Raw genomic sequence first — 18,987 nt, forward strand, 5'->3', positions numbered from 1 at the left:
AGACAGGCAAGCTCGGCGCCATTGACAGGGTGGTGCCGGTTTGATGTTCCATTGTGCTTCTGAGAAAGCGGGGCAGGCTGCGACCAGGACTGTACATCAACCCACATGGGTATGAAATGTGTTTTATTTTAAGAGAAGAAATGCAAGCCCACTTGGGATTATTTCGCGCACTACAATTACCAGAAGGCCGTGGTGACGGCCACGCCCACTGTGGCAGGTGATTTAATTAACGTTTTGCACGAGGAACTTTGCTTTCACTCTTTACAAGCGCCACTGATGAAGAGATCAAGGAATCTTGAAACGCGTTTGGCGTAGGATGAACTTTTTTGCGTGTATCCTGTAAGTTCGCCTGCTTGCACAGTGCCAATAAATAAGGAGAACTTTACTTTCTGTCTGAGGCTGCACTCCTTTGGGGCTTTCCTGTTGTGTTGGATATATATATATATATATATATATATATATATATATATATATATATATATATATATAATATATTATTTATTTGTTGTTGTTAGGGGGCGGGGGGATACGGACCAACCAAGAGTTAAGAAATGCCAGCGCAGATGAGGTTAATTTAAAGAGCATAGCAATCATTTATTCTGCAATTAGAAAAATTAGGTTTGGTGACAATAGATCAGGGAATGCCGTCAATTGGGACCGATTCCCTATTTAATATTTTGGACACAATTAACCCACCTAAGTTGTAAATGGGTGTTGGGCATTGACGATGGTTAAGAATATTGTTCTGGAATTGTGGAAGGAACCAGATTCAGAGGCCTGGATCGATGCAATGGAGTATCCCGAAAAAGATAAGGCCTGATTTAAATGTTGGTGGCCTGTGTTAGTGCATCTGCCCAGTGGCATAGCAAGGTCAGGTGGTGCTTGGTGCGGAAAATTTCCTGTCACCCCCGGCTTGACAATTTGCCATTTTGTCACCCCCCTCAGTGATGACACCCGGGGCGGACCGCCCCCCCCCCCCTTCCTACGCCACTGCACCTACCATGGCGGTGTACTTTACTTCCACCGTGGCGATGGTATTCCGTGCGGCACGTTTAGAGATGTCTACCAGCCCAGCAGACATCTCTTGCATTTACAGTAACTGCCATCATGGCGGTACCTACAAATGCATTGAAAGTTTGACGAACACCATCTAAATCAGCCCCAAATTTGCTTAAGTGTGCATATGCATAGAAGTAAACTTCATGCATAAGTTAATTGCATGAGTTCCTTTGTCGCCCTGGCCCGCCTCATTCTATATGCAGTAGATGCTGTTCATCATTTCAGGTCATTACATTGAGTGTAATTACAGGGGTGCATTCCAGCCCTCCTTCATCTGGCTGGAAAAAAAATCTGTGGTTCTTATGCACTGCATAACTACCCCTTCCCAATCTATGGGCGTTGCAGTTGTGTTTGTTAGGTTCGGTTCATGATGAAAGAGCGTTGATTAATAATCCGCTGTAGGGGCTGGTTTAGGGAAAGCAATTTCAGTTAGCCAGTTCGATGACATGGGCTTCCATGCTTCTGCTACCTCCTGCGCATCAGCTATGCAAATTACTACCTGTGAGTCCTAGGCACTTAGCTCCCCAGGCAAGATCGCAAAGCCCACCATTCAAAACTGATTGTATTAAAGAAACATTTCTTTCAGCTGTGGTTGCAAAATAAGATTGGAGGCGTCGCAGCCCTGGCTGCTGAGCGGATGTGTAAAATCACCTTGTGTCTCTTTTCTATGATGTGCTTATTGTCTCCCAGTGATATCGCGTGCGACCAGAAGATGCTGCTGGAAAAATCCATTTTCATATGTAGTGCCAAGGGACAAATGCAAAAAAAAAAAAGTGGGGGGGAAAGACTAACCAAGTTAGGCAGTATGCAAGTGACATAATGGAGAGTGACATCGCACGTGGTATCACAGGAAAGGACATCATAAGGAGTGACATCACCTGTTAAGACCTCACACGTATGTTTAGCAGATCTAGCATGAGTGCATTAAAGAGCATTGCAAGATTTAACAAACTAGATTTTGCGTCGGAGTTGTGCAAAAAATGGCTCCAGCCCCGATGCAGAAACTGGGCCTCAGCTAATATATATTTTTTTTGTATCTCTGCCACAACGAAATTTGCAACAAGAAACATGCTAGTAGATCTGTTCTGTTTAATTGGTTGCCACGTCTGCGTTTTAAAATATCTAAAATATCGTATGGTGTTAAGGCTCCCGCTGCTAAGAGGTTTGTGTGCCCAGTAAATCTCAGGGAATGATAAAAAGGTAAGGTAACTCTGGAGGTTAACAGGTGCTGGAGTGATCGGTGGTTAGTTCAGTCCCAGATTTGAATCAAAGTAGTGTAGAAGGTTAATGTGTCTCCTGCAAGGCACATCGTGAAACATGAAAATGACAGATTTTTATTTTAAGTGGAATTTTATGTAGGTGGTTTACTGTTTTTAACACCGAGATCCTTTTGTTACTTGTAGTTCATACATTCCAATACTCCTATTCTAGCACAGTGAGCTATGAAGAGACTCCTACACTGTGTAATCCTCACTAACACATCATGTACATTGGATTTACATGCTTACATGATCTATTGTCAATGTATAATGTGTATGTTACATACGTCACTTTGACATCCTCTAATGGGATGAGTAGCGCTAGAAGAGAAATAAAAATAGTGGTATTTAAATTATTTGTGTAAATAGTGGGACAGACCAACACATCTGACATTCTTACAGTGCATGCATATCACTTGTATGCAGGGACTGAACAAAGTCAAAATGCATGCCTCTCTTAAGTAACTGTAAAGTGATATAAAGCTGTGCACCTTGGTTTACCCTCTGATGCATTTGCATCTAAGTGTGAGGCTCCAGGCTGTGCCCAGCCAAGATCATATTGGAACAAAAGTAGGCCTGATGGCCACTTAATTTCGGCCTTTATCTTTGGCTCAGCAGAAGGTAAAAAAAAACAAGCATTTGCAATGTAATAGGTCTCGCATTTACCTGAGTTTAAGCTATTGGCATTGTAAATGCCAATGCCATTTATTTATGTTTTAAAAACAAAAATAAAAGGCATTGTTATTTGCAATGTCAATAGCTCAAACTCGCGTAAATGCGAGACCTATTGCATTGCAAATGCTTGTTTTGAGTGATCTAGTGCGTCTATGTGGGCCCAGTCTTGTTGCTTTGGAGTTTTTATAAACATGTATCCTATTATTCTTTCCACGGACAAGCCTATTGGGTCTTCCTTCGGCTAATCACACTAACAAATTGCCTGGCTACCAGAGTGGAGTGCCCCAGCAGCCGCACTGCTATTTTGCCTGCAGTTTTCACAACATTTACACCATTGTTGGTTCCATGTAACAATGGTATCATGCACCTGCAGAGAATCCTATGTTTCAGCTAGAGGGGCTGCGGTGTTGCATATTATCAACAAATGTACTGTGTGTGTGTGTGTATATATATGTATATATATATATATATATATATATATATATATATATATATATATATATATATATATATATATATATATATGTATGTATAGATATACTACACATATGTTGAGCACATCTCTGAGACAAGGGTTGTTCCGTGCTCTGGCACTGTAAGTTGGAATACCCATCTGAGAGAGTAGCCAGCACTTTGTCACTGAAGTCAGAGGAGGTGACATTCTTTGTGACATTCGACTCTCTTCGTTAGCCCGTTTAGAAGCACTCATTATTTCGACAGGAGAGCAAGTGGTGTACAGGTGGTACATGGATATGTCCAATATCTCACCTGTGGTCAACTGGAAGCAGAGATCAGAAATAAAGTGAAGTGTTTGCAGGCTGGCAGATCCTTAAATCCTGATGACGCCTTCCTGTTTCAACAGAGCCTCATAACATATGTGTGACAAGGCTCTGTATCACACGCCTAGCATCCCATTTGTAAGCGTTTTGGATTTATATTTGATGGAACAGGTCAGCCTGGAGACAGCTATGGTGTATTCAACTCCCTACCACACCGTGTGGCATGACACACCGTGTGATAGCAGACAGAGCACTCTCTCTGCACCTTAGCTACTCAGCGGCATATTGGACGTGCCTAGAAGCCTGCTTCTACATTAGGAGGGACATTGAAATGTCAGATTATTACACTAGTACAATATTAAAAAACACCAACGTTTTCAAGGTTGTGAACCCGCTCGACCCGAGAGTGGATGAAACTAGGCCGACGTATTTCAAGTAAGTCCTTGAGCGGTTTCCTGCTCCGATGGGATAAGGAACAAGCTGCACTGAAAGCGATCGCTATTTAAAAAATAAAAAAAACACGCCCGCTAGTGGTGCGCGCGCCACAGCGAGCCATATGTTTTCAATTATCGCGCCCGATGTCTTGGCATGATAATTGAAACCACATGGGCTTTGGTGCTCGTAACAGACACCAATAGGCCATGGGCGGAGCAATGCGCCCGCCTTTGGCCTATTGCGTGCTCTGTTTAAAAAAACAAAAACAAACACGCACTCAAAGCTCAATAGCGGAACCCAAAAGGAAAAGCACACGCACGAGCGTGTGCGATTCCAGAGTCCGTTTTCAAACCCCGGACAAAAGGGCTCTTGCCTGCGCGAGCCCTAAAAAGCCCCCTTCCTGCCTGCACATTGCTGCTGGGAATGGAAAGCAGACTACTTGCAGACACTGCTGAACGTTTACTGGTATCTGAAATTACACCTGGACGATATTTTAATGGGGCTTAGCTTCTTGTTAGGGTGACCGGCGTCTACCCTGTGAAAAAACTGGGTGGATGCCGTCCACCCATTTGTACCCCTGACTTGTGCCCTGTGTGGTGCCACGAATCCCTTTTCGGTGACCAGAATAGAGGCAACCTGTCAGTCGAATTTTAAAAAAGAGGCTTCAGCCAACTCGGAAAATAAACTACAAACAACGCTCAACGGTCTTTAATCTTTATAGGTTCTAAATGGCAAGAACCTTCTAGGATCATGGATTGTACCAAGTTTTTTTTTAAACATATTTTTAAAGACCTTTATTGAAAGTTGGGCATCAGGTTACATAATAAACAAGCATTGGCATAGCCAATAGGTCTCTCTTTTGGAACCTTATAAGTATTTAGTTTTGCAGCACAATATCCTTGGTGCAACAACATCAGCTGTTGAATGGCTAAACCTTGTACCTTATAAGTGTTTAGTCATGCAACAAACAAAAATATCTGGTGGTCTAGTAAGGATATTTTCTCTGCAGAAGAGAGCGGTTGCTTGCCCATCCTGCATGAAAAAAAGTGCCAAGAGGGGATGCCAGCTCATGCCCCGTCAGTGTGGTTTTCTTTTAAAAATGTTATTCATAGCCACGCTGCTGTATAATCTGGCTAAAAGTCATTCGAAGAACCACCAGCTCACGCTTAGGCGAGACGCACTGTTTTTCATGTAACCCTTCGAACGAATAGATCTAGAACACACACGAGATCAAAATGCATCGTGGAAAATGAACCATTAAATACTTAGAAACACGCACGATTACATATTGGAAGACTGAATTCAAGATTTAAAGCGAGTGCATTTAAAAACCATTTTAAATAAAAAAAAGTTTATCCAAACGCCGAGTCTGCAAAAAACAAACCTTCCCGGGCAGAGATTCGACCTTTCTCTCTGTCTGTTAATATGCAAATCTACACTGGAAGGAGGCGCAATGCATGATGGGCTGCATTACAATGGGGAGGGGAACAAGACTATTGATGCAGTGATCTCCTCTTCCTGCTGTAATAAAGTTCAGAAAGCAAGACTTTCGTTCCGAATTACACATCGTGAGATCACCGTAACAAAATGAGGGTCTTTAATTGTTATTAGCGATGCACTACCATTATCGCAGTAACCATCCTTATCTTGGGGTTGCGCTGCTGTTCAATGAACCTATAGTGAGGACAGCACTGCTAACACCTTATCAACTTGTACGCGCCACTATTGCGACAGCTATAGAAAGGTGCAATTTTTGGAATTGTTAGTTCTACTCATCGTGAAATAATAGTAAATCACCATCTTTTTCAAGCTATGGACTAATTAATCGTCTCTATGTGGCAGCACGTTTACCTCGTTCCCTAATGAGCAACGATTATTTCACTTTAATTGGACGTTCAGTATAAACTTGGGCTCCGAAAAGCATGTTTGGTTATCGTTATAAAAATGGTCTAAATGGGGCTCCGAAAAGCATGTTTGGTTCTTGTTATAAAAATGCTCAAAATGGCATTAGAACAGCCGCTGAGACCCTAGCATCTAAACTTAGTTGGGGTAAATGTGGCTTTTAGTTTGGTATCTCCTGCGTAGAATGCAGCTTGAAAGTACAAGAACACAGGGTGTTACGTGAGCCCTCCTATACAAACACAAACCACCAACTAAACAGCACCCATTGTGCTATGCCAACGAAAGGGCTCGCATTTCTATACTTCACCTGTAACTTGGCGGAGGTAAGAACAAACACTCCCAAATATTAAAGAATAACGTGAATTACTATTCTAAAGTGATCGCGATCAAGTGCGGCGAGCGAAGCGGTTAATGAGCATGACGAGGAAAGCCATATGGCACCTCTGCTCGTAAGCCCGCGCACATGCACGCAAGCTGTAGGCCGGCCATGGTAGCATTTTTTGAAGCCCTTACTAAAAGTCTCGCCAGACCAGGGCATGCGATGGGTCAGGCGAGACCTAAAAAGGACAAAAATACGGCGATAAGCTATGAGAGAAAGAAAGATCTCATCTGTTACATACATCTTAAAGGCACTTGTACATGAATAGCATATAGCTGAATCAGGGAGCGGAAGATAGCAGCTGAAATAGGGAGGGCGTAGAGGGGCGCATAAGGCAGACAGGGCACCAGTGGAGAGGGGCCTGCAAAGTATCAACAGCATATAGCAGGGGATCAGCACATTTCTACTGACCAGCACCAGCGGCCTCCGCGGGCGATGTGCTGGCAGGGAATGCGGGAGTGGTCGCAGAGGGGGATGCGCTCCGGCGGAGGAGGTATGAAACAGGGGCCCCAAATGTCATGGGGTCGGCCAGCTGCCGGGGTCAATTCCCAAAATTTGGACAAGAGCGTCTGACAACGCGCGGCGTCTGCAAGCCAAGCGCTAACCTTGGGTGCGGGCCTACGACCCCAATGTATGGCGACTCTGCGACGCGCGAGAACAAGTAGCAAAGCATTGAGGCGACGAGAGGCTGCCGGGCTGTGTTTCACAAAGCCCAAAAGGCAAACCAACGGGTCAGGGGATACAGATGAGGAGGTAATCTCAGTAATGGTAGTACACACCTCTTGCCAGTACGCAAAGACCTTAGGAAAGAACCAGGCAGGTGAGAAGTCCACCACGGGAGCCGAGCAACGGAGACATCTATCGCAGGGAGCGAGGCCCATTCTATAAAGCTGGGCCGGGGAGCGATATAGTCTATGTAAATATTTAAAATGGATGAAGAGCAGGCGATAGTTAGGCGACAGACGTTTGGTCTGCTTACAACAATACATCCAGTCCTCTGGAGAAAGATCAGTACCCAGATCCTCGCTCCAGGCAATGAGGGCACGGTCAGCCGATACGGGGGATGCCGCCAACGTGGTTGCATAAAGTCTGGAGACCAGTTTGCAGGGAGAGGCAGAAGTATAAGCCAGGTCAAGAGAAGTCACCGAGGAAGGGGGCCGAGGGAAAGTGTAATGCAGCTTCCGGCAAGACACCCTGAGTTGATAATAGAGCAGTGTGTCCATTGCCCGGACTCCCCTGGAAGAGAGAAAAAGTTGCCATCAGGGTAGAGATCTGACAACACGGCCAACCCCAGGCCTGTTGCGCGTTTAACCATCCCAGCTGTGTGCAGTGAGGGAAAGACCGGGTTGTAAGCAATGGGCATGGCATTAGCGGAGAGCAGGCTGGAGCCAGAGTATCTCCGGAGGCCATCCCAAGCCCAGCGCAGGGTCTCCACAGTGTCAACCTCCCCGCGCGGCGGCTTAGCGGGGACAAAAATGGCAGTCTGGAGGGGTGAGGGGGCAGCGAGATCAGCCTCCACCGGGGCTGAAAGGGCGTTGGGTGCAGCCAGAAATGAAGAAAACTAGCCTGGGCACTGAGGGTGTATATTTTAAAATCTGGGGTGCCCATCCCGCCGCACGTAAGGGGGAGCGTGAGGATATCATATGCAATTCTGGGTTGCCGCACAGCCCATACAAGAGAGATGATGAGGAATGGTAACATTGAGGAACAAGTATAGGAACATCAGGAGCACGACCATCTTGGCGATAGCAATGCGCCCCGCCAAGAATAGTGGAAGGCGGTGCCTGATGGGAATCATAGTCTCCAGCCAGTCCACCACGCGGCCGAAGTTTGCCCTCCAGAGTTCGTCCACATTTCGGCTGATCCAGATGCCCAGATACCTGGTGGGCCCGGAAGCCCACTGAAACGGGTCGTCTAGAATGAAGGGAACAGTGGCGTTAGTCAGATGGAAGAGGAGAGATTTGTTCCAATTGACCTGAATGCCTGATAGACCCCCAAAGCGCGCCACCTCGCGGACCATGGGACCAAGGTTCTCTTGGTGATGGCGGACATAGAGGGTGACATAGTCCGTGTACATGGAGACGACCAGGGCTCGAGCAGCAAAGCCAAGACCCCTCTGGGTGTGATGTTGATGGCGTCTGGTGGCAAGGGGGTTCCATAGCCACGGCCAAAAGCATGGCGAAAGCGGACAACCCTGCCTTGTGCCCCGTGAGACAGGGATGAGCTCAGAGATCTGACCATTGATTTCGAGGCGAGCTGCAGGGAGAGAGTAGAGGAGATGGACCTTGTGCAGAAAAACCGGGCTAAAGCCAAGCCGGGGGAGAAGGTAAAAGAGGAAAGGCCACTCGAGGGTGTCAAAGGCGTTGGTAGCGTTCAAGAGGGCAGCCACGGCCGGGAGAGCGGGGTTGATCTGGTGAAGTACGGTGAATATAGTTCGGAGGTTATGTGACGTGGCACGCCCGGGAATAAAACCGGTCGAGCAATCAGTGGCATGAGGAGCGGGAGATCAAGAACTTAGCAAAAATGTTATGTGGATGAGTGGTAATCCAGAAATCTAAACGGAACCAACAGCCCAAGGTGCCTGTAACACATGTACCCATGCGCGCTTCTGGATGGGTGTGTCGCCACGTGTCGAGCGGGGAGTTTTCAGCTTATAGGGAAAGCAAGAGGGATGTGGATCGCGGGTGACTGAGGGCGTAATGTTAGTCGGCCCCCACAGCAAGGCAGCAGGACCCAGGGAGGAGATATGCTGCCAAACCTGTGCAAAGAAATCGGGGTCGTCAGTGTTGGGGCCATAAATCGCAGTGAGGATCAGGGCTTGAGCCGATAGCGTGCCAAGGACAAATAACATCGCGCCCCTCAGGGTCCGCAATGACTTTGGTAGTATGCCTGGGAAGCCCTCGGCTAATGAGAATGGACACCCCACGGGAGTAACAGGAGTAGCAGGAGGAGTGAATCTCACCCCAGTGTCTGGAGTGAAGCCGAGAGGCGGTGGCAGGTAGTAAGTGGGTTTCTTGAAGGAAACCGATGTCAACCTTGTGGCGGATGAGGTGTGCATGTACAAGGCGGGCCTTCCGATGGTCATTGAGACCACGGACATTCCAGGTCCAGAGCATGGTGGCTGTCAAGATTTCTTGTTAGAGGGGTAGCAGTAGGATCAGAACGGATGTGCTTGAGAAGGGATGTGCAATGCAAAGAGCAGTGTAGCCAGGAAAACGACACAGATTAGGTCTGAGAACGAAACCAACAACATGCCTCGAAGACGAGGCAACAAACCCCGAGAATCCACCCCCCCAATCAGGTTGAGAAACCATCCCCACCCACCCAGGGAACCCACAACAGGGAAATAGAAGGTCCAGAAATAAGTTGAGGGGCATCATCCTGTAGAGACGTGGCTCAACTCAGTGGACACCCCTGTCACTAGTACACGGTTTAGAGCGGACAGGAAGCAAATGAGGCGGGGCATCCAAGGCTGCCTCAGGCACTGGGTCACGGCAGGGATGTAAACAGAAAAGCAAGGTGAGTCAAAGCAGGAGATAACCATCACAGCATATGTGAAAAAGGGGGGTGGGGCCAAGAGGACGAGAGCAGTAGACATTTTCACAATAAAGGTAGTCCGTTTGGCCCGCAAGCAGGAGGGCAGGAGAGCGTCAAAGGCGGCCTGGGGCCGGAGTACCAGGGTGAGCAGAGGGCACCATGGCCGGGATCAGTAAGCACGTATCATCAGGCGCACATCGCAGGTATTAAAGAGTTAGGGCTGTTTTCAGTCATTATCGCTCAGGACACTGCTGCCGTTTGAGAACTGGAAGAGGTGGAATGCAGCGGCTTGTTAAGTTTCTTGACATAGGCCAGTGCCGCTTTTGGCTCCTTGAAGGTGTGAAGCTGCGGGCCATGCCTGATGCGTAATTTGGCCGAGTAAGCCAGGGAGTACAAGACATCATGTTTCTGCAAAAGTCATTTAGCCGGGAGAAATTTGTGGCGGGCAGACTGAAGCGCCACCGTATAATCAGGGTAGAAGGATATTGAATTCCCCTGATGGCGAATTTCACCCTTTTACCTGGCGGCTCACAGGATCACATCTCGGTCCCGAAATTTCAGTAGCTTAGTGATGATAGGATGAGCAGGTAGGCCAGGAGAGGGCCGGGGCCCCAAAGAGCGATGGGCCCGCTCGACGATGAAGACAGAGGAGAGGACCTCACTGAATAAGTCCTGAATCAACTGTTCAACAAAGTCTTCCATTTTGCCGATGTTGGAGGATTCGGGCACGCCTGTGATGCGGCGGTTGCTTCTGCGGGAGCGCGTCTCAAAATCCTCATTCTTTGTCTTTATAAGTTCTAGCACCTTGTCCATCTGAAGGAGTTTATGGCGCTCCTGAGCCGCAGTGTCTTCAACGTCGGAGACCCTCGTCTCGACCTGAGTTAGGCGCATGTCGTGTGTCCACATGGGCCTTGACCGTGTCCAAGCGGGCAGAGAGTTGGTCCAGCAGGGCCGCGATTCCGGTGACCGCGAACTTCACGTCTAGCATAATTGCTCTGAAGTCGTCCTCCTGAGCCGGACCGGCCTCAGGCTGGGTAGTGGGCGCGCCAGTGTCTAAAGTCGCCCCCGCCTGTCTAGTCTGCCTGCGTTGGTCAAACGCCAGCTTAGATTGTTTAGAATCCACCTTCCCCATGATCGGGCCTTCACGTTCAGCTTGAGCTCGCAGGTTGTGCCGCCAGGAGAACAGAGGTGGTGGGCGAAGGGGCCGTGGCCAATAGGAAGGGCTGCAGCCGGGTAGGAGCTCAAGGACAACAGTGGGTGAAGGGCCCAGAGGAGGCGCTGGAGCAGAGGGGCTGCCGGGCAACTGGCAGGGCCCTCAAGGGGAGGCAGAGGGTGAGCAGGGCCAGTATCAGCAGGTGGGCCCGTTGTGGAGGGAGCAAAGAGCCAGAGTAGGCGGGCTGAAAAGAGGCGGCAGCAGCAGGTGCCAGCAGAGTGTCTTGGGAGGAGGTCGGCCCAGGCCGGATACAGGAGGCAGTTGGAGAGAGAACCCGGCCCTGGCCAGCCAGCCGTTGTAGCCGATTATGCAGGGCCCAGTGCCCAGGCAATGTGCAGTGAAGAGAAGCAATGTGCCCTCGAGGTCGGTCCGCCGAGGGGCCCAAGTCCGGTGGAGAGCGAAGGCCCGGGCCCGTCGGGACGGCGAGCGCGCAGCGTACCCCACAGCGAGTCGCACCCACAGTGTCGCCACTCACCGGGGGTAGTGGAGCCAGGCAGTAGGGTGATCCAAGCAGCACTCCGGGCCCAGGGAGGTCACACGGGCAAGGCGGCAGTCCGGCAGCACCGCCGCGGCCCGGACCCGGGCGCTAGCCTCGTGGCAGCAGGAGGCCTAGAGTCCGTGTCCGGCCCCGGCGGCGGATCTCGGGGTGGCGTCGCTGGATGCCCGGACTAGGAGCAGTCAGTGCCCCAGAGTGAGGTGAGGCGATGTAGCGTGTTGCTGAAGGGCAGCGTCACGAATGTCCGCAGGATGCTGAACGGATTATCGGCTCGGCCGGCAGAGCCTACTTAGAGTGCGGCCATCTTGCTGCCTGCCAAGCCACGCCTCCCATGGATTGTACCAAGTTAGTGAGAGGTGTGGATGAATCTAAACTTAGTGTGATCCAAATCTTGGCGAGCGCCCCCTCTCCCCCCCCCCAACTTGTTCTGTGGAGTAGTTAATGGTGTCGACGTCCATGTGTCGGGGTAGCAATAAAGTATGCACTTGTTTTACCAAGTAGAAGGCTGACAACCAAACTGCATCAAGAAGGATTAAGTTACCTGCCACAGCACATTAGTGGACACTGGTAGTCTCCAGTTTGGCAGCTGGCACTGCCACTCAGGTCTTCAATTTTTTCTGGGCACGTACTTGCCACTTTTCACGTGTTATAATTTAGGTGTCTGATGTTGGTGTTACTGGCAACAGCCAACCAGATTTTCAGGATACCCATGTGATACATTGGCATAAAATGCTTTTAATTTGGAATCCTAATCACCAGTAGGTCTCTTGAAAACCTGTAGCCATTGTGGCTGAGGAGGACTGAAGTAGACAAACCACCTGTGCCCTTGCTTAATGAGGGCCTCATTGAAGTGGTCCCGATCACATACCTCCTACTAGTAACGTTTTGATAGGTTTACCTGATGGAAGCCAGTGCAAAGCACTTTGGTTCTAAAGCATTTAGTGAAGCAGTCGGACACCTACTACATTTTCTACGTTTTGTCTTCCAGTACAGACTTACTTCAGATAGGTTTTAACAAGCATTGGGAAAGACAATAGGTCTTGCCTATGCATGAGCAATTGACTTTGCCAATGTGTGTTAGCCATATTGTACACCACATGGTTGCCGTTAAGCATGGCTTGAAGTTAGTAGTGTGGATTGTCGTAGAGTGGAGGGACATAGAGTAGTGTGGCGTGAATTGGTATACATTGTCGTGGAGTGGCGTAGAGTGAAGTGTGTAAAGTGGCATACATTGTCGCGTAGTAGAGTGTAATCGAGTGTTGTGGAGTAGAGGGTGTAGTTGCGTACTGCCATTATAGACCACACATTTTCAATTGAAATGACCATTACATTTGCACAAACATACAATTATACTTATAAAACTATACAGCACACAAACGATAATGTGTGGAAATGGAATTACCTAGTGGATTGATTTGTTTTGATCGTTATCATACATTTGTTTCCTTTACACTTCAGAATTACAAACAAATGTGCTTCATTAGTGCTTCCCTAATTCTGATATATTCTGAAATATTTGAACATTTCATTTAAAGGCATGCTATCTGCTAGAAAAAAATAACATTGTAGCCTTCTTCAGCACACCCTCAGTATCTAGCTTTGTCACACAAATTCTCTCACTTTTTCTAATATTTGACCTCTGTGTTTAAATGCACAGCAAATACGACAGGATAGAGCAAAACGTAAAGGCTTGTTTACAGAAAGCGAGCAGTCCTGGAAGAATAGAGTAAACAGGCAATGCTCCACAGGAGAGGGAAAAACACACTGAACAGCCTAGAACAATTAAAGCTATAAAATAGAAGGCAAGCAACTGTAAGTTGCAAAACCTAAAGCCAATGGTAATCAATGGGTGGAATGTATTCCCAGGGAAGCTTTCCGAATGTCCCCAAGAAGTCTTTGCAAGGCAGACCACTATGCTGTCTGGTAAGCTTCAACCTACAAAGAAGACACCAGAGCTATAGAAGTGTCAGTCTTCTAAATAGATGTTTCCATCACTTCCAAGCCTCCTTTGAGACACGGCCTTTCCAGAAATTCCCTACTCCATGCTGCAGTTTGATGCATAGATTTTCTTTATTGAAATTCAAAGAGATTAGCGACGTAACAATTTAACAAGGAGAGCCGAAGCAAAGGGACGGCTCTGGCTGTAAGACCCCGAGCACCAGCTGAGCCCTGAAAATAGTTGGCATGTAAATCATGCAACAAACCTCATATTTTCAACATATTTGTTGCATGATTTACATGGCAACTATTCTGTTGGCATGAAAAGGTATCTTTAAAATAAAAAGAAGAAACAAACAAAAGTGCATTTTAGAACATGCAGGTGTTTCACCCTCGTATACCAGATTATATCAGTGCATTGAGCGGGATTTATTTAAAGTGACAGATTTTAAACATGAACTTAGAAATATAGCCCCTGCCCAAACCACAATACTGTTAGAAAACTAAGAGGCAAGTCAATTGTCATGCACACCATATTTGTGGCATATATTCCTTTTGTAACCCGAACAACATTTTAGACTATTAAATTAAAGAGGTTTTTGTATAGCACACATCCTGAACTCACATATATGACGGTCCTCTCATATATGATGACTAAGTAAAAGGAATTTTGGTGAAATAAAAAATTTGCCTAGGATCACATTAGTTGTTCAAGCATGAAAGCCATGATTAATACCAGGTTGTCTGGTTTTACATTGTGCAATTCAGCCTAACTCTTTGTTTTCATTTTAACATCAATGGCTGGCAGAAACCACATGATAGCTCGATTTTGATTCGTGCTCCAAGTTCCAAGAGGACATCCAGCTGAGCCAGAGCCTGGCTTCTGGCTCGAGCCTTTAGTTCTCCCACCTCTAGAGATTCATATATCACTATGTTGGAATGGGAGTTATGATGTTGGCACGATGGAATAATCCTGAGTTCATCAGTGCAGTTTTTGTTTATTTGTTGAGCATCAGTATTGTGCTAGCATGCTTATATGGATCGTGGCACTAAATGAGAAGCTCAGGCGATGAGGGTGATCTCAACACCAATTTATAAAAGCAGAGAATATTTTTATCTTTAAAACCACACAAACAACTAAAATCCCAATGGAGAGAAAGGGAGAGATGAATTTTTAAAGCTTAAAAACAAATTGTGCATTCTAGCTTCAAAAAACTTAAAGCGCCACTTGCGGCTATCTGGTTGTGCTGGACCGGGACACAGTCAAAGCTTTAAGCCAACCATGATGGAACACCAGTTGGCTAGGCTGAGTGGTAGGTCCCGGTCAAAAGAGTACCTTGGAACATAGTCTTTTTCTTAGAGCTTTTCTCTTGTCAACAAGCAAGTAGGTGGGTCCTCAGGCTTATCAGACCCGAAGTTCAATTCAACAGCAGCCTGCTGTAGCACAATGCCTCTGCGAGTCTCTGGAAGTCTTTGTATTCGACCCCGAGGAGCTCCGGAGCTTTCAGCAGGAGAAACCAACGTGGTCAGGCCGATTCACGAGTCTGTTTCTGCGACTTTACTCTGGACATCGAGCCAGTCTTCTCCTGGAGCTTTTCTGGAAAAGCTTTTTTCTTTGCAGATCTTGTAGTTTCTTATTTCCTTTGAGGGAAATAAGTGCCCACTAGCTCAGTTTAGGGGTTCAGAGACTCTGGATTGCCTTTTAGCGGCTAGGACTCAATTTCCCACAATGCACCTACACAGTCCAAGAAAAATCCAGTTGCACCTGATCAGCTTGGGTGATCCTCTCTTTGGGCTTGCAGGTGGCTTCTTCCTGTTCTGTTGTACCTGTTGCTGATCAGGGAGTCCACTCCTTGTCCTTTGAGTCAGGCACAGTCCTTTCATTGTGGACCCTTGAGGTTGCAGTCTTTTTTAATGCAAGCCTTCTGTGGTGTAGTCCAAAGATCCAGCTGGGCAGTCCTCCTTCTTTTGTTCACAGCAGTGTTCTGAGGATCTCCTGCAGCTCTCTCATATTTATCCTCCATTCTGGAGTGGCAAAAGGGGGGGGGGGGGGCACACCTCAAACAATAGGGGTAAAGTTACCTCCCTCTGCTAAGACCACTTCTCGCACAGTGTGGCATCTTTTTTACCCAGAAAGTACTGTTCTCACAAAAATCAAAATGCATAAATTCTGTCCTTGGTCTGTGTGTGTGCCTGTCTAACCCAACCAAAAGGTGTGGCTAACATCGGAGTACACTCCCCTTTTAGGCCCTCTCCTAATCTAATTAGGGGAGCTTCCATCTGGTTGGGGATCAAGAAAGTGGGGGCTGGCCTGGGTCCTGTGACATTTGCTATCCTGCCTCTGAAGTTCAACTTGTCTCCCCAATCCCCTTTCTCTCCCTGCCTTCTTCAGGAAGCAGATCTCCTTCAACCAAAATGGCTGTATTGTTGAGCCCCAGGCCTCTTCACACCTACTTAGGGCGCAGCTTGGCCCCGACTGTCTAAAGCTGACCAATCAGAAGAGGCCTCTAGAGGGCTGCTTTATGTAACTTCTGGATAGTAAGTTATAAAACTCCTTTCCTGCAATAGTTGCATTAAATCTAACCGTGGCGATTTGTTAGATTTAATGTGACTATTAATTTGATACTTGAATGATATTGCTAGTTAGCCCCAAAGCAAAGATAGACTGTATTAAGATTAATATAGTCTTTCTTATGTTAGCCTATGGGGATAGCAGCACTACAATATGGAAAATTGACTTCGGCTGTTTTTCCTTACCAGGGCATATACAACATCTTTTATGTTGTCTCTGCTTTTTAGAACTATGCATCCTACCCTTGGGGCACCTAGGGCAGAACTTAGGGGTGACTTCTAAGTAATACAAATTTAGTTTACTTTGAAAGTACTTATAATTCCAAAGTCTAATTTAAAATGAGCCCAGACACCACAGCGGTGCCCACTTAAATGCATTAAGTCCACAGGAGTCTCTAAACCTACATGCCCTTTCATATGCTAGGGATTACAGGTAGGTTGTCTTTGTCAATTTGAATTAATATACCTTTCGGGGACAGAGCACTGATCCTGGGCCTAATTAGCAGAGCCCACCAGTCAGTAACCACCAAAATGGGGGTGAATAGGGCAAAAAGGATGACTTTCCTACATACTCTGTTAAACTCACTCCTCTGATAATTATGCAAGAGCGGCAAAGTCACAATTGCAGATAATGCACGTTGTCTTCTGCAAATTCGTTGATGTCCACTCCTCCAGATGGTGTGAAACCTTCTTTTATTTATTAACTTGTAACAGGAATTTGAAATTCACAATTCAAATCTTTATCCTTTGTGTCCAAATTACTTTAAGCCTCTGTGGCTTATGGGTCCAATTTTCAAACCACTCCTGACAAATACAATTTTTCTAGTCTCACCTAGAGGTATAAGCTCTGTTTCATCACAAAATCTTCCTCACAAACTCATGATATACCAATAAATGTTTACTGATTATTGTGAATGGGGAATGTTTATTTATAAAAGCATTATTTCTTTGCAAGACTCACCATGGGCCAGATGTACATAGGCTTCAGTTTGCGATTTCCTAATAGCAAATTTTTGCGATTCGCTAGTGAGAAATAGCAAACCGCTGAGTACAACAGTGTGTTTTACCCCTTCATGCCAATAGGTGGCATCTGTCGGCTCCCCTTGGTGTCGAGGGTGTCCCCTCCGCCGGATGTGACGTGCGCTGTGCCTATATAGGCACCCCAGTGCACTTACATCTGTTTTTTTCTTTTTACGACAGCGCAGATCCAGAGAGAACTACCCCTTAGTCACTTTTTGACTGAACTTTTTTTAACATTTGTCGAAGTCTTTTTGTGAAAAGCTTCTCCTGGTGTGGCAGAGATGTCATCACGGAAGGCGTGCTTCAAGCCCTGCGGCGTCTGGCACTGTCTTATGTCGGTGATGGACCCGCACCTTGTTTGTGCCTGGTGTCTTGAGTGTGAACACGGCATCAAGACCTGCGTCGACTGCTGCGTTACTGACTAACACAAAGACCTTGAGGGAACGGTCCCTCAGGTATCTGGTGACTTGATTTGCGACGCGGTGACAGTCTCGATCCCAGTCGAGTGGAAGGTCCCAGCAGAAGGAGTTCCCTTCGGTTCCACGCCATCTGCTCCGGCTCACAGGCCTCCTCTTGGATCCGTTCCTGGACTGGTGCTGGTCATACCCACCCGACCTTCCCCGATGCCACGTCCAATGCCCAGACCCTCAATGGGGCCTGTGGAGGTTTTAGACCTTCAGTTTCCTACTGTGGCTGTCAAGACCAAAGTCCTGATGGAGGTCCTCCAGCCTTGTGTCTCCACCTGGAAACCCTTGCTGCCATTTAACGAGGCCTTGACAGATATTCTACTGGGCCCCTGGGCAAAGCCTAGCATAGGGGCTCCAGTGAATAGAACTATCGCCCCTCACCATCACGCTGCACTGGGTGATCCAGTTTACTCTCCAACCACCCAACCCCTCGAGAGCTCAGTGGTCCAAGCCTCTACTTCTCGTGGTGCGTTTACTTTCGCACTCCCGGATAGGGAATCCAAAAGGTTGGACAGCTCTGGTAAGACTCTTCCACCAGCCTTGCATTGCTGTCTATAAACACCTCGTGCCTCTTGGGCTGTTATTTCCATACGCTATGGGAAAAGGTGGCACATTACCCCCTCCCCTTTGAGACTACCCCTCCTTCCATGCCTCCAACTTACGATTGGTTGATGGAGGATCACCTTGTCTTACTTTGCGAGGAAGTCAAAACTCTCTTGGCCAAGGGAATAGAGAGGGTTCCTGGGCCAGAAATGGGCTGTGGTTGCTATTCCCTGTATTTTCTGGTTCCAAACAAGGATGGAGGCCTTCGTCCTATCCTCGACCTTGATCACTCAATTACTTCCTCAGAAAAGAAAAGTTCAAGATGCTCACTCTAGCTCAGGTCCCGTCTGCCCTGGACCCAGAAGACTGGTTGGTGGCGTTGGGCTTGCAAGACGCCTATTTCCATATCCTCATCCTGGCTACCCATTGGCGCTACCTGAAGTTTACGGTGGGCCAGGAGCACTTTTAGTCTACCTTGCTGTCCTTCGGCCTCACCAGTGCCCCTCGGGTGTTCACCAAGGTGTGATGGCGGTAGTCGCAGCTCATCTGTGTAGATCAGGGGTTTCGGTCTTCCCCCTATCTCAACGACTGGTTGTTGAAGGCAGGGCTCGCCCCAACCAGTTCTCTCACCTCCAGACTATGGCGCACCTCTTGCATTCACTGGGGCTCTCTATTAATGTGCAGAAGTCACACCTGACTCCCTCTCATATGCTC

At 47.4% G+C, this 18,987-nt stretch overlaps 1 protein-coding gene and 1 non-coding gene across 2 annotated transcripts in view; both read left to right on the plus strand.

The window, feature by feature from the left end:
- MAD1L1 (mitotic arrest deficient 1 like 1) overlaps positions 1–18,987 on the plus strand; it is a 2,477,345-nt gene that overhangs the window by 552,541 nt on the left and 1,905,817 nt on the right. The gene's annotated exons all lie outside the window — the stretch shown is intronic.
- LOC146796589 (U4atac minor spliceosomal RNA) lies at positions 5,843–5,968 on the plus strand. Its single transcript, XR_014970309.1, has one exon. It is a non-coding gene; the product is annotated as a U4atac minor spliceosomal RNA (small nuclear RNA).

The sequence above is a fragment of the Triturus cristatus genome, chromosome 10 (assembly GCF_964204655.1).
Source record: "Triturus cristatus chromosome 10, aTriCri1.1, whole genome shotgun sequence".
NCBI classification, from domain to species: domain Eukaryota; kingdom Metazoa; phylum Chordata; class Amphibia; order Caudata; family Salamandridae; genus Triturus; species Triturus cristatus.